Raw genomic sequence first — 5,460 nt, 5'->3', positions numbered from 1 at the left:
AAGTATAAAACTGAAACTGTGAGTGAAAGATCTGTTCAAAGAATCAGTTCCTGAACTATTCACTGTACAGGAAGCTGCACAGTGAATGGGAGGAGCTTTGCTTAAACGTGTTGGCTGTGAGGTGTGATGTATACCTACACTGAAAAAACTCAAAATAGTGCAAACTGTTTTTGTCTAGTTTTCTAGTGCAAATATTTGAATACACTTGCAATAAGAAGAAAAATAACTTACAAGTAACTTTTCAGCAAGATAAAGGAGCTTATTGTAAGTTAATAGTTCTAAGAGGTAAGAATTAGTGACTTAGAACAAGCTCATTCAATTTGCTGCTAAGTTACTTGTAAATTAGTTTTATCTTTTGCACTAAAAGGTAGATCAAAAATACAGGCTAACATTTTGTGTTTTGCAGAAATTGAGGAAAAATGTGGATACTGAACAGATATTGTATTGACATTGCTTTCCAAAGGAAAACTGGACAAATTTGAATAAATAAAGTAATTCTGGATCTTCAGAATGGAGGATGGTTTAAAACTTTTGCACGCGCTGTACCTGTAAAATCAGCTCCTCACTTCAGTTTTAGGCTCATTTTGTTTTCTGCAAATTATTTTTACAAACCGAGGATCTGTTGAAATGTCAAGTTAATAAAAAGCGAGCAGTAAAACACATTCAGAGTTGTCGAATTTTGCTTTAAAACATATTTTTACCGTATAAATTATCCCAGCAGAAAAGAGATTAAACTGAATATTTAAACAGGGGTTATTTTTTTTATTTTACCACCAGTTTATGACAGCAGTTTGCTCCAAGCTGATCATGGTGGAAACAAAAAAAAATACAAATCCATGTGCCTGCATCATACATGTGTAGCATCAATTAAATGATGATTGCTCTGCTGAATGAGCCAAGAATCATCTCTGCATCTTAACTTCAAATTTTCCTAATAACAACCGCAGAGGCAACATCAAAGTGAGGCAATGTATGAAATTTTGGCGGCGTTATATTAATCAAGAGTGTGCCTTTATGTGCACGTCTGTACATGCATGTGATGCTGCGGCTGTTGTGTGACAGCGCTACACGGCCCGGCGAACAGGATGAATAATCCCCAGCACCATCAAAGGCTCCTCAGATGGGAGCTCAGGCCATGACAGCGGCGCGAACGCAGAATCTCCCAGCCTGTCTCGTACCCCCCGGGGACAGCAGAGGCCGAGGAGAAAGGGGAGAGAAATGGAAAAATGGGAAAAATGACAGGAGAAGAGGAAGAAGCAACACAGCCGATGGGGGAAATTGAAAAAAAGGGAGAGAAAAGTGAAGAAAAAGCAAAAAAGCAGAAGGGAGATGATGTTTGAGGGGAAGAGATAAAGTTAAATGGAGTCACTTTGAGTTTATTTAAGAGCTCCTGGTATAGTTTTCAACAGAGGACCAAAAACTATGCTCAAGTAAGAGTTTAAATACTTCAACATATTTTACTCAAGTAAAAATAAAAAGCAGCCATCCTAAAAATACTCAATTAAAAGTAAAAAAGTATTTGGTAAAATAATCTAAGTACTGACTAACTGATGAAATTACCATTTAATGTTTAAAAATTACATAATCAAATGAACCAAAGTATAAAATTAAGTGGAAAATTGGGTATTTTAAGGACCAAAATGATAATAATTCATATAAGCAACAAAGAATAAAATTTTCCTAATCAGCTACTTTCAATAAAAATTTTATGAAACTTTAACAGAAACTGCTGGTGTGTGTCTGGTGAATTTTTGGTTAAAACATGTTTGATTTTCATTCAGAGGGTAAAAAATCCAGAAGTTTTAGTCAAGCAAGAATAAAAATACTTCATAATAAAATTACTAAAGTAAAAGTAAAAAGTACAGTGCAGTAAAATTCTTCTAAAAGTAAATAAATAAATAAAAAATGTACTTCAGTAAATGTAACTACTTATTACCCAACGCTGGTTTTCATTACTTTATCAATGTCTCAACCTGCAAATCTATAGTTACAGATACAGTTGCTGAACAGGCAGAAAAAAGTGTATAAAAATCATTTACTAAACAAAATTTGATTGTTTTCTTTTATGAGTTTGTCTACTACTGAATTAGTTGGAATTCAAATTCAGGAAAACCTCGTTTTTGATGATGCTTCATGTTTAACAAAGTGAGGATATGATAATCGTGTGCGCTGCCGACCTGAAGTAGAAGCTGCTCTAACCTGGTGAAAAACCTATAGTAGGATAGGTCTCATGTGACGTCACACTTCCGTGAACTTTATAACTGACAGCCATCTTGGCAGACAGTTGCTATGGCTTTGCTATGACAACAGTAAACAAACCACAAAACTTAGATCCAGCTCTCGCCTCGTTCCTAACTTATAAATAATGTAAGTACATTTCAACTCTTACGTGATCTCAGTTTTTAGTAGTACTAAGATAAATATGACATTTATTATAGTACTTACTGCCGAACTTGCAAAATTAGCTTAGCTAATATAGCTTTTATCTGCTAGCTATATATGCTACTACATGGACTTACTCTGCCAGTCACCAGAACCTTGTTATTCACACGATGAGTTCGTCCGTCCTTTACAAATCCGTTGAAACGTTGGCTGTTTGCGTCAGGCCGTGACGCTCCTCCATGTTTTACGCTCTTCGTGTTCGTAGAAGTTGGTCGGAGGCCACTTGTCCACTGACATATTTTCCTTCTTTGTCTCATACGGGTCGATCCCGACAACAGCCATTTTGTTCATGTATCTTTCTTTCGCACATATTTGGGATCAATAAGTATTTTAGAATTAGAATTTTATTTTTTATGTCGAAGCCACGACTCCACGGGCCGCTATGCGTTGCGCATGCGCTTGCCTTAAAGAAGGCGGTGATCACTTCCGGTTCAGAATTGTTATTTGTTTCTCTCATCATGTGAGTCTTGAACAAAACACATAGTTTTATAACCAGCTCATTTTACTGTTTTTTTTTATTTTTATTTGGAGCCTAAAGATCAAAACTCAGAACAGAAACTTTTTCTCTCTCAGAACTTCAGGAACAAAATTATACCATCTAGGTCCTGCTGCCCAGTTTTGGCTGTTCCTGCAGCTTTTCTTGACATCTGGGCAGAAGTCTGTCCTAGCATGGAGTCTGACGTCTGTTATGCTGCAATAGGAGGGACCTATGATGACTTCCCAAGAATTGTGGGTTTAATTTCTTGTGAAGTATTAAATGTTCTGGCCACAAAGATGGTTCTGGTTCTGCCACCTCAAACGTCTCTGTTCTTGTTGAGTAATGGCCGAAGAAGCTTTTTCAGCTGAGTAAAGGTCAACATAACAGAGAAATTTGTTCTTATTCAAAGGCTCCAAGAACAAGAACAATGTTATTTCTGGCCAGGATGTTTGATTATTTATGGTTTTGTCTAAATAATCAAATATACTGATTCAAATTATGTCAGAAATGTGATGTTTTCTTTGAAATGTGCTGAAATTTAAAACCCTAACAGTCTAACTGGATTATGGGAACTCTTCCACATTTCTTAAATTTGTATCCAACTACTTGTTTGGAGGCAGATGACTGAAAAAATTCCAAAACAAAAGTAATGACATGAAGAAAAAAAGAGGATGAAGTTAGCTTTTTTTGATCTAACTTCATTTCATATCATCACAGATGAAACTGTAAGAAAGCATGATCTGTTCAGCAAACAGCAGATTTTTGCTGAAATGCTATGATTGAAATATCGATTTTTTCCCCTAATATTGTACCTTCTTGCATTTAATTTTTGGGTTGATTCTTTCCCAAGAAACATTACAGACCCAAACATCTGTCTGGAGCCACTTCTTCAACCGAACCAGGAGCAGTCTGGTGGGGATTTGTGGATTTCCCAGCATGATGGAAAGGCTAAGTGACAACAAACCTGCATTCGTGAAGCTCCACGCAGCAGGCTGACCTTGGAGCTGAACCCAGAACAGGTTTTAAAAGAAAACACGAACAAAACGTAACCAAACCAGACCCAGAAAGCATGAACCACCGCAGGACAACAGTAAGGGAACAAAATAATTTCATCATGTTTGTTTATTCCCCCGTTATTTTCCTCAACAATTACCTCTCTGCTCTATCCTGTTTCTGCCGGGTAGAAATTCTCGTCTCTCCTCCTGGGATCAGGCAGTTCTCTGTCCGTCTGATGGGGAAACGCAGCAGATCACAGCTGGCTCTGCGCCCACAGATAGAGCTGCTCCCCAGCGGCCTCACAGTGCTGCCTCAGATCCCGGTCCAAACCTCCCGCCCGGCCCAAAAGGTCAACCCTCCGCCCCTGGAGCCTGCAACCGTCGCCTCACCTCTGGCACAAACACCACCAGCCTTCCTCTGCCAGCTTGTTACACCCAGACAAACACGATCCATTGCTGTGCTTTATTTGGAGATGAACGTCTGAACTCTCTGTTTACTAGATTTGTGTTTCACACTGATGTGTTGGAAAATTAGTTTAATGTGCTTCCTTGAACAAAACATGTTTACTGAATTTTTTTGCACAAAGTCATTCTTAAATAATGAGATTTTATTCTGTCTTAAGCTGTTTTAGGGCGTCTTGTCACTTTAAATCCAAATGAGCTGCTGCTGGCCACGACCCCCAAGTCAACGTTGACACTTTCACATGAAAATGGCAGAAGCACAATTATACTACCATACATCTTTGAAAAGCAGAAGTGGATCCTCCTGCACAACCAACAAGAATGCAGCAAGTGGTTTCTGGATGGTAAGTCAGCAACAAAACACTTGTCTTTTCCAGCAGCCATTGTACAGTGCATACAGTGGGAAAACCAGCCAACCAAACATGCTAAAGCTCAGCTGGGGTTGCTAGGCAACGGGTGGAATTCTACTTGGGTTGCTAGGTAACACTCAGTGACGACTGATTTGTGACGTTACGTTCTGAAGGTTTTTGAAAAGACTCATTTTCCAGATAGCAAAAAAATATAAATTTATTGCCAAAACACATCTGAGTATTTTTTTTAAACACTTGAGCTGAATTTAGAATTGGTAGAAACCCAAATGGAAGTACAAATATGTACAAAATGTGAATTTTGAATAACAGGTCTTCCATAAAGTATTTCTGGAAAAATCGTTCAATCACCTCAACTTTGAAATAAGAAGTTCGTTATTGGGGTTTAAAGCAACATTAAAACAAAATCCCTGGGTTTTGAGTTGCAGAACACAATAAAAATAAAAATTTTGTTGCTAAATTTGTTCTATTTTCAGCTGCTGCTGTTCTTTCTCACTGCTCTGAGCTTTGTTTCATTTGACACAGTGAAAACTGTGTCCCCCTCCTCATCTGTGTTCGCCTCCTCATGTGTGTTCCCCTCCTCATCTGTGTCCGCCTCCTCATGAAATGGAAATAAAAACGGAGGAGCATCAGATCTTAGTGGTTGTAGGATTTCTCTTTTGTTTTGGTAAATGAGACTTTATTCCCGCTAGTTTTTTTTTTTTTGGGGGGGGGG

At 38.1% G+C, this 5,460-nt stretch overlaps 1 long non-coding RNA gene across 2 annotated transcripts; it reads left to right on the top strand.

The window, feature by feature from the left end:
- The first annotated feature begins 2,304 nt into the window (after positions 1-2,304).
- Positions 2,305-4,359, top strand: LOC107837132 (uncharacterized). 2 transcript variants are annotated; one of them, XR_001663127.1, is made up of 4 exons: positions 2,333-2,367; positions 3,016-3,171; positions 3,771-4,010; positions 4,105-4,359. It is a non-coding gene; the product is annotated as an uncharacterized LOC107837132 (long non-coding RNA). The 2 variants fall into 2 exon arrangements; XR_001663128.1 differs by lacking the exon at positions 3,016-3,171 and having other exon boundaries at positions 2,305-2,367.
- The last annotated feature ends 1,101 nt before the right edge of the window (positions 4,360-5,460 follow it).

This window comes from Poecilia formosa, unplaced genomic scaffold (assembly GCF_000485575.1).
Source record: "Poecilia formosa unplaced genomic scaffold, Poecilia_formosa-5.1.2 Scaffold117, whole genome shotgun sequence".
Taxonomy (NCBI): domain Eukaryota; kingdom Metazoa; phylum Chordata; class Actinopteri; order Cyprinodontiformes; family Poeciliidae; genus Poecilia; species Poecilia formosa.
The sequence above is the reverse complement of the archived record's forward strand: the minus strand, read 5'-3'. Positions and strand labels throughout refer to the sequence as shown.